The sequence below is a fragment of the Octodon degus genome, unplaced genomic scaffold, assembly GCF_000260255.1.
Source record: "Octodon degus isolate 3935 unplaced genomic scaffold, OctDeg1.0 scaffold00012, whole genome shotgun sequence".
NCBI lineage: Eukaryota > Metazoa > Chordata > Mammalia > Rodentia > Octodontidae > Octodon > Octodon degus.
In genome coordinates this window covers 24,867,239-24,878,179 of record NW_004524588.1, presented here as the reverse complement: position 1 = coordinate 24,878,179, position 10,941 = coordinate 24,867,239, and the positions used below count along the sequence as shown (strand labels likewise).

General features: G+C 39.6%; 1 pseudogene; it reads left to right on the top strand.

Moving 5' to 3' along the window:
- The first annotated feature begins 1,499 nt into the window (after positions 1 to 1,499).
- Positions 1,500 to 3,432, top strand: LOC101592485 (annotated as a pseudogene).
- Positions 3,433 to 10,941: the final 7,509 nt, after the last annotated feature.

The following is a 10,941-nucleotide window of genomic DNA, read 5'->3' as shown; positions in this document are numbered from 1 at the left end:
CCCCCAGGCTGAGGCTCCACCAGATATCCCTTCAATGATCTAATCATCCTCCTATTTTCCATTCTCATATTTTTCTCTTTGCTTCCTTTACAATGTAGATATTTTCTATATTGACTTCTGGTTACTAATTATATGTTCTTTTGTTTCTAATAATCCATTTCTCAGAATAATCTTAATCCAACATTATCAATCGCATTATATTTTTCAATCAAAGAATAAAGCTTTGTTTATGAAAAAAAAGACAAGAACCAAAGTAGTGGGTAGGGCTGTATTCTTACCCCTGGAAAATACTGGACATCAGTAAGAATGAAAATATACCTTGTACATTTCCAAGATCTGGGACAACATTAAGAAAAGAAAAGCAACATATCTCTACATCTACCATCCAGCTATACAGTCAGTGGAGGAAGAGTTTTCTCCATGCAATAGTCAGGATAAAAGAGGGACTCTTAGGAAATGCCTCAAGTGTCAGTGGCAAGAGGCCCAGCTTCTGGAAACTTTCACCTTCTTTACAGGCTTTCAGGCTACTTGCGTAAGTAACCGAAAATCTTTACAACAACCTTGTTCTGAAAAAAGATTTCACATCAGCCCCCTCTATCCCAATGGGTGCCATTCAGGGAAGGAAGCTGTTGTGAAAATTTGAATTGCTTTCATCATCAGAAAGCCTATGTTTTTGCTCATCTCTGGGATCCCACAGATACTCTATGAAACTGACTGGAGCACTGCTACCTCACACAGGCTCAGTAAGAACTGCCATCCAAGCTCTCTGGGTACCATATAGTGTGATTAAAGGAGTAGATTTTTTCTGCTAGACACCTATGACATTCACAGGTTACCTGAGAATGCACTGCTGTCAGGACAGGATGTGAGTGCTACAAGGGATGGTGTGGTTGCCTTCACTCCTCTTCCTGTGCAGCAGGAGGACTCACCCATCGATCAGCCAGAGAACACTGCTTCAGGTCCCTCACCACTGATGGGGCTGCTGGAAGCAGAGGGCTTTGATACAGCACGTAACAACGCCAAGTATATCTGATGGACACCAGCTGCCCCGCAGTGTTTGCCATTCTCACGGCAGAAGCAGTCATGCACTGAGCACCCTACACCCACTGCAGTCTGCACCACACCAGCCTGGACTACGGATGTGTCCTGTTTCTTCCATGGTACCTGTTGTGCCCCGATTTGTTAACCTCAGCTAAAGGCGCTACACGAACAAACACACAGTGGTGCCCAGCTAGAATCAAACCAAAAGTGTTCCATGAACTAGTCTCCAACAAATATTGTCCAGAAGCAGCTTAATAAGAAGGGCACAATTATGAAAGTGGCAGAGATATCTCAGCATAGGGACACAATACATGACAAAATGAAAGTAACATCGAAACAATTACTAACAAGTGGGTATAACAAAATAGAAGTGGATCAAATGCCTGATGTGCCCATTGAATGCGCCGGTAGGTGAGGGGCTTCTTGTGTGCCATCTTCGCTAGCACAGCCAGGCCTATATGCAAGCAACCACGTCGAAGGAACCCACAGTTGGCATTGATCTGGGCACCACCTACTCCTGTGTGGGTGTCTTCCAGCACAGAAAACCGGAGGTAATTGCCAATGATCAGGGAAATCAAACCACTACAAGCTATGTCGCTTTCACTGACACAGAGCGACTGATTGGAGATGCTGCAAAACATCAAGTGGCTATGAACCCCACCAACACAGTTTTTGATGGTAAACATCTGATTGGATGTAGATTTGATGATGCTTTTGCCCAGTCTGATATGAAGCACTGGTCCTTCATGGTGGTGAGTGATGCAGGCAGGCCCAAGGTTCAAGTAGAATGCATAGGAGAGACAAAGAGCTTCTACCCAGAGGAGGTGTCTTCTGCGGTGCTGACAGAGATGAAGGAGATTGCAGAAGCTTATCTAGGGAAGGCTGTTACCAATGCTGTGGTCACTGTGCCAGCTTACTTTAAGGACTCTCAGCGTCAGGCAACCAAAGATTCTGGAACTATTGCTGGTACTTAGAATTATCAGTGAACCAACTGCTGCTGCTGTTGCTTATGGCTTAGACAAGAAGGTTGGAGCTGAAAGAAATATGCTGATTTTTTACTTAGCAGGTGGCACTTTTGATGTGCCCATCATCACTATTGAAGATGGAGTCTTTGATGTGAAATCTACAGCTGGAGACACCCACTTAAGTGGAGAAGATTTTGACAATTGAATGATCTATCATTTTATTGATGAATTCAAGCACAAGCACAAGAAGGACATTAGTGAGAACAAAAGAGCTGTCTGCTGTCTTCATACTGCATGAGTGAGCTAAGAGTACCCTCTCTTCTAGCACCCAAGCCAGTACTGAGATTCGTTCCCTCTAGGAAGGAATCGACTTCTACACCTCCATTACTTGTGCTTGGTTTGAGGAGCTGAATGCTCACCTGTTCTGTGGCACTCTGGACCCTGTGGAGAAGGCTCTTCAAGATGCTAAACTGGACAAGTCTCAGATCCATGACATTGTCCTAGAGGGTGGTTATAGTTGTATCCCCAAGATCTTGAAGCTCCTGCAGGACTTCTTCATTAGAAAAGAATTGGATAAGAGCATCAATTCTGATGAGGCTGTTGCTTATGGTGCAGCTGTTCAGGCAGCCATTTTATATGGAGACAGTTCTGATGTCCAAGATTTGCTACTGTTGGATGTCACTCCTCTTTCTCTTGGTATGGAAACTGCTGGTGGTGTCATGACAGTCCTCATCAAGTGCAATACCACCATTCCTACCAAGCAGATCCTGACCTTCACTACCTGCGCAGACAACTAGCCTGGCATGCTCATTCAGGTGTACAAAGGTGAGTGATCCATGACCAAGGATAACAACCTGCTTGGCAAGTTTAAACTCACAGGCATACCTCCTGCACCGTGTGGTGTTCCTCAGATTGAAGTAACTTTTGGTATTGATGCCATTGGCATACTCAGTGTTTGCAGTCAAAAGTACAGGAAAAGAGAACAAGATTACCATCACTAGTGATAAGGGCTATTTGAGCAAGGAGGCCATAGAATGTATGGTGCAGGATGCAGAGAAGCACAAAGCTGGAGATGAGAAGCAAAGGGGCACAGGGTCCTCCAAGAACTCACTGGAGTCCTATGCTTTCAATATGAAAGCAACTGTTGAAGATGAGAAGCTTCATGACAAGATTAATGGTGAAGATAAACAGAAGATTATTGACAAGTGTAATGAATAATCAACTGGCTGGATAAGAATCAGACTTCAGAGAAAGAAGAATTTGACCATCAGCAGAAGGAGCTCAAGGAAGTCTGCAATCCCATCGTCACCAAGCTGTGCCAGAGTGCAGGTGGCAGGCCTGGAGGAACACCTGGGGCTTCCCTGGTGGAAGAGCTCCTCCCCCTGGTGGTGCTTCCTCAGGGCCCACCATTGAAGAGGTTGATTAAGTCAATCTTAAATATAAATATAGCATTCTTCCACAACCAATGAAATTGAAAGACCTAAATTTGTAGCAAATTCTGTGGTAGTTAAAAGTTGACCTGCTATAGTAAAGTACTGGGTATTCTCATTATTTGAATAACGGAACATGCACACAGGAAACAGCGTTGCACTTTAAGCACTGTGCTATAAGTGAAAAAGCAAAGTCTTTAATAAAAATATTTAAATTGGCAAAAAACCCAAATTTTAAGGATGATTATTGTATGTTTAAATGAGTTGACATTGAGATGATTTAGTTGTTTCCCTTTATTTGCCAAATCGTCTGTCTCTGAATTTTTTCCTGGGCCTAAGTTAGGCCCAGAGTCCCCATGCAGTCATCAATCAATGGTCAGACCCTGCACCACTGCAGCTGGCCCTTGGCAGAATCACAAAGGAGTGGCCAGCTCCAGGACCCCACAGCACATCTGTGACCATCGACGCATGTGTCCTACGCTGTGCCCACAACTCACCAGCTCACCAAGACAAGAACAGCACAGGGGTAAGACCAAGACCTACCTGGCTGTGGTCCCTGATCATACCAAAAACCATTGCAATTGGCCACAGTTGATGCTTGCTCAAATGGAGACTGATGGACAGGCCACTGGAGCTGTAGAAGATGTTCTATCCAGAGGCAAGTGTGGGCATGAGTGCCTTTAGGATATCCACAGAGTTACATTTCCTATTGCTTACACCTGTCCTGCTCCCAGAGTTGCTGTATGCTGCCCAAGGATGGGGGAGTGTTGACAGCTGTAGGACTCTGCTCTCTAGCCTGAAGCTAAGACAGGTTACCCCTGAATCTGTCAGTCCTGGGACAGCCGCAGTTTCAGGGGTACAGGAGGCCTCACACCACAGCTGGCCTGGATGCTAGGCTACAGGGCTCTGCTTGGGGCCAGAGAAGTTCTAGATTCCCATCTTTGATCCCTCATGCAATCAGCTGAATCTCACAGCTAGAGATAATTACACAATCTTGGGAAGAGTGAAGGTATTTCCCTGCCTCCTTCCCAGGCTGGAAGTGATATGACTGAAAGCCTAGTCGGTCCCACAGGGGACACTGGTGCTAGGCAGTCTGCAGGTCTGAGGTCTCCAGCATGCACAGGGGCCTTCCGTTCTGCTGGTGCTGAGTCCCACCAAGGGAGCCCAAGGCTTGGCCCCAAGACAAAAGCCTGCATGTGCTCTCCTGACTTGCTCCTTAGCAGTAGTCTCGCTCCTCATTCTGCTGCCTGAAGCTGGAGAAGGGATGAAGGGCAACCACAGATTCCTTGCTTCGCTGTGCCAGCTCCGGTCAGAATGTCAGGAGTCCTGTGATTTGGCCAAACACTGGGTTTCATCTTTGTGGTCTTAGTATTTTGGTTTTATCTAAGGGTTGAATTCAGTTCTTCCTGTTTCTCTGAAGTGGGAGGTGATATTTGCCATTCTGGGCTTCTTGGAGTTTAGGGAGGTGGAATGGTGGAAATTCTTTTCTTACTTTGTAAACTTTGCAGTTCCATTTTAATTCGCAATTTTAATTGTCAGCTATCTTACAGAAGATATGTGTCTACAAAAAATGACAAATCAAGTGAATCTTCTGGTATTATGTCTCATACTCTGACAATTTTTTTGGTTTTCTATATATCTTTACTGACCCAAAATTTCATATTATCATGTTTAAGTAGACAAATATTTCCAGAACAGTAACAAGTCATTGTTGACATTGTTAGTACTTAACACCAATTAGATATAAATAGCACTTGTATAATTTCATTTCGCTTAATTATTCTAATCCTCTTTGAAATGATGGATTTTATTTACCTTTATAAGAACTTCTCCATCTTTTCTTGGGCTTTGCTATGATGGAGAATCATTAAATATATTAACATAATCTATAAAACAAAAATGAATTTTAAGAGGTAAAGTTATACAAAGCTCTGACCTATAAATATCTGTTGGGACTTTTTCCCCTTTAGTTATTGATGCAAACTAAATTTAAAATTATAATAGCTTTTGATATTTATGGCTTTCACTGTTTTATAGTGAACACCATAAACACTCAGAGGATAGAGCTATTCAAGACTAGCAAACTATTAAAATAAAACTTAGATATATTTACTGCAAGCCTGAACTTTTATGATAATTCTGCTTTATGTCATAAGCTGAATAAGGACTAGTCCTCCTTTTCATTTAATTTTCTGTACAACACAATCTATTATTATATCTATCTGTATGTATATAAACTATAAAACAGAAATAATAGTCTTTCAAATGTCTATTATATTTCTAAAATGTCAACTATAGTACTGATTATGAGTAGAGAAAAAATATTAAATATAAAAAGCTTATGTATATTAACATATATTAAAAAAAACTATAGTCATTCTAAACCTGAAGGGAAAATAGATAATGTAACAGAGAACTAGACAATAAACTGCATCATTGCAAATACCCAATAAAGAAATAAAAAATATTGTCTCAAATGGGATCTGTAACTTGACAATAAGCCAAGAAGTAATCAAATGTTTGTAGTGTGGAACTCTATTTGCAGAGTAATGGAGTTTGATAATACAATTTGCTATTTTGGTAACCCAGGGGTTAAGCTGTCAGTTTTTAATTTTAAAATATAAAGATAGTTCTTGCAAAAGAAAAATATAATTCAAAAGATTTTTATTTTATTATCTTGTCGGTTATGAACTAGTTCTGTGGCAAGCTAGATTTTATTTCCTAATATTCATTAAATTGCTCAGAAATATTCAGCTCCTTAAATATACTTTGAAATTATTTTAAAATTAACCATTTTCTATTAATAATGTATTGAAATTTAACTTTTGACATTTGTTTTATTTTTTATGCGGTGTTTCAGAGGTCCCTGGGGTTGTGCACCCATTTGCGTCTCATGGAGTGAAGGGATTTAATCATCAGCGGCTGGAGGTCAGCAGTAGCTTTCCTTACGTGCTTCCCCAGAAAAACCTGAACAGCACAGAGGTTTCATTTTCTTCCCTCCATTTGCCCTTGATGTCTGCAGTGGTACTGCTTTGTCTCAGAATTTTATCTTGTGCTCTGATACTGAGACTTCTGTCAGATGAATGATAGAGGTGTAGTCTAATAGGTAGCAGGTAACAGAAGATGCACTTTTAGTTTGTTTATTTTATGGAAAAAAGTAACACAAAATTTCATAGCAAGATAATTGAAGAATAATGATGATTAATGAATTAGAAGTTTTTACCTCTGAAGTAGCTGTTCAATGTATAAGGTATGGTCATGAAATCTCAATGTTAGCACAAGCTTTTCTTTTTACTGAACTAAGATTCATTGATAACATAGCTGAGTTGCATTTTCCCCCTTTCCCTACTTTCCTTTCACCATCTTAGATTCTTTTTCCTTTTGAACAATTTGTTTTCATTTCACAATATCTTTTGTGCAATTTATTTATTTCTCTGTTTTTACGTATCTAGTGCAGAGTCTACAGGGTCTCACTACACAGATCGGACTTGTAGTGATCCTGTTTTCAGCCTCCCAAGCACTGGGATTACAGGCACACGCCACCACGCCCAGTCTCATTCACCACCTCAGAGTGCCCCGTGCCCCGGGAGCAGGGGTCACCACTGCAGGCCGGGGATCAAATCTCCAGTCCCTGCATCTGCTTAAGTAGGTGCTTTAATCTACTGAGTTATCCAGCCAGCCCTTCCTTTCTACATTTTAGAACTTATTTTCTCTTTCAGTTTCTCACACCAAGGACACGGTATGATTTTTCCACATGTGCGTCAGATTTATTTCGCTTAAGAATACTTGTTTTTGAATTTCTTTCATTTACCTATGTAAGTCTTGTATTCATGTTTCTTTATGGATGAGTTAATACCCCATTATATAAAAAGACCACATATTTTTAATTCATTCTTTGACTAATGGGCATTTGTGTTATTTCTAAGATTTAGCTGTCACCCGTTGTGATGCTGTTAACCTGGATGCACATCTTTTTCTGTGATATGACCTTTTCTTAGTTCTTCTAGGAACACTCAGAAGGGAAGTAGCTAGCTCTAACAGGACCCCCAATCCTAGTTTAGGAGGGACTCTCCGCAGGGCTTGTACCAGTCTACACTTCCATAAATGGCAAGGGAGTGATTCTTTTTCCTCACAGCCCCTCCAGCATTTGTTTTGACTGATTTCTTGATGATAGCCATTCTGTCTGGAGTGAGAGGAATCTCTGTAGCATTTCAGTTTACAGATCTTGAATATACAGTAATGTTGAACAAGTTTTCATGTATTTGTTTACTATTTATTCCCTGAGAAGTGTGCATTCATCTCAGCTGCCCATTTTTGCATTAAGTGTTTAAATTTGGGGATGGGAGTGTGAATTTTTCAATTCTTTATATATTTTCAATAGCAGTCCTTTGTCTGAGGAATGGCTAGTGAACCATTTTTACACATTATGGTTTGTGTCTTGACTCTGTTTGTAGTTTCCCTTGCTATGAAAAAGATTTTTTAAGATTATGAGACCTCAGTTGTTGATTCTTTGAGATAGTTCCTGTGTGTTCAGGATTTTATTTATAAAGTCTTTGCCTACACCAACATCTTCAAAAGTTTGGATATTCTATCTTCCAGAAGATGTAACATTTTAGGCTTAATATTTAAATCTTTGGTAGTTTAGTGTGCAAAGTCAATTTCCCAGCATCATTTCTTAAAGAAGCTCTCTTTCTTCCAGCGTTTGGCACCTTTGTCAAAAATAAGGTGGCTCAGTAATTCTGAACTTGTTTATACATTTGTTCCATTAATCTTCTGTTTTGCATATATATATATATATATATATATATATAGTGTGTGTGTGTGTGTGTGTGTGTGTGTGTGTGTGTGTGTGTGTAACCAGGGATTGAACTCAGGCCCTTGTGCTTGCCAAGGAAGTGCTTATTCTACTGAACTATCTCCTTGGCCCTCATTTTGTACGTTGCTTTGCCAGTTCCAACCTGTTTTTACCACAGTAGTGCTGTATTATAATTCCTTTTTTTCTTTTTTCTTTTTTTTTTTTTTTTTTTGACAGAACTGGGGATTGAACTCAGAACCTTGTGCTTGCCAGACAAGTGCTATATTCTACTGAGCTATCTCCCCGGCTCCTGTATTATAATTTCAAATCAGTGACTATAATGCCCCATGACTTTTTTTTTCCCCAGCATTTTCTTTGCAATTCTAGATCTCTTCTGATTCCAATGATTTTAAGTTTGTTTTCTCTAGTTCTGTAACACAAGCTGTTGGAATATTGAATGGAATTTCATAAAATAAGTATAGCAATTTTAGAAATGTAACCATTTTTGCTATGTTGGTTCTTTCTACCCAAGCATATGTCTTTCCATTTTATAATGTCTTATTCAATCTCATTTTTCAGAGTATGGTAGTTTTCAATGTAGATGTCTTTTATCTCCTTCATTAGGTTGATTCTTAGGTATTTCATTTGTTTTTATTTCATTTTGAAGGATATTGTTTTCCTAATCTTTCCCTTAGTGAGTTTGCTATTTGTGTACGGGAAGGCTATTGATTTTACAGTGTTGCCTTGTATCCCACAATACTGCCGAATTTGCTTATTAAATCTAGAAGTCTTAGGGCTGCTGAGATAGCTCAGCAGACTGAGCACCTGTTGTGGTCAGCACAGGGACCAGGGCTCGATCCCCAGTCCTGCATGCCATGCTGGCCCCACCCTCAATGTGCGCTCAGCCTGCAAAAAGTCCAGGCATGGTGGCGTATGCCTGCAATCCCAGTGCTGGGAAGGCTGAAAACAGGAGGATCACTACAGTCCAAGCTTCACAGAAAGATCCTGTACCAAATGCATAAGATGGAAAAAAAAATCTACCAGTCTTTTGGTAGAGATTTTAGGATCCTCTATGTAGAGTATCATGTCATCTACAAATAATGAAAACTTAACTTCTTCCTTTCCTATTGTTACTGTTTTCATTTCTTTCTATTGTCTACATACTTATAGCTAAAGTTTTCAGAATTATGTTGAAAGAGAATGAAGACAGTAGACATCTTTGTCTTGTTCCTGATTATAGACTGAAAGCTTTTAGTTATGTCCCTGTAATATGATGTTGGATATTGGTTTGTCATCTATTGCTTTTATTAGATTGAGACAAAGGATACCTAGTCCAATTTTCTGGAACTTTTTTTTTTTTTTTTGATGGAACCAGGGATTGAACACAGACCCTTGTGCTTGCTAGGGAAGTGCTTAGAGCCATCTCGTTGGCCCTGGAATTTTTTTTTTTTATTATGAGGAGGTGTTGGACTTCTCAAAACATTTTCTGCATTTATTGATATGATAATAAGTGCATCTTTCTTAAGTGTCTCCTTTTTTCTTTTCTTTTTATTTTTTTTAGTTTTACCCTTAAGGTGATGCTTGAAATTCTCTCTGGTAGGTTACTTTATTAGCAGTATTTATTAACCTTAGGAAATGACCACTTCTCAGAGGTATCTTCCCAGTGTAGGAGGTTTTTGGGTTTTGAGTCTGTTGCAAAATTCTACTTCTTCAATTTGTTGGGTATGAGAAATTGTTGCCTAATTGGCCCAGTTTCCTGCTTCTTTGGCACTGAGTCACAGTAATTTTTATGCCCCTTCATCAATCTCAGTCTTGGAATTCCAAGCAGAACAGCTGTTTAGAACAATTATGCCACTTTAGGCTAAAGTGATACCATCAGCTATAACAATAGCATTAAACACAGCCTAGAAAATTACAAATTAAACTAACCATTAATTTGCTATCCTTAACCATATAAAGTAGATTTGTGGTTACATAACTAAATTTAAAACAAATCTGAAAGTTATATACAGTATCTAAGCATTTAATGTGTCATTTTACTCTCAGTGTTTAAAATTTAAAAGGGCTTAGGGAGAAAATAGAGAAGTAGAAGCAGAGATTACAAGTAAGGTTAGAGGAAAAGGGAGATCCTCTTACCTTTGAGAAACAGGTGTAGAGGATTGGAAGGAAATAGAGAGGGAAAGGATAAAAATGAGAAACAGAAAGAAACAGAACAACAACCACAAAGAAGCTAAAAGCCATATTCGCACCCATAAAAATGAGATCAAACAATGAAGGAAATAAACAAAACAAAACAAAACACACACACACACACACACACACACACACACACACACTAAAAGAAAAAAAACTAAAACAACAATAAAAAAATACAAGAAAGAGAAAGATAAAAAGATGTGCACTTCCAGGTTTGTATCTGCTGTCCCTGCAATACTACATGAGGAGGCAGAGTGCAGATCCATGTGAATCTATCCCCACAGCAGTAGCTTGTGGTGGCTTAGTGGGTGACCTCGGGGAACCTGCACCATCAGGCTGAGACCAGGCTCTTTTGACCTGCAGCCATGTGTGTCTTCCATGAGCTTGATAGGAGAAATCCCATCTTGCCAGAAGGATAGTTTTTTTGCTTGTATTGATTTTAATGTTCCCTTCATTATTAACAAATGAAGGGAATAGCTGACCTATCTTATCAAACAATGATTTTTATAACATT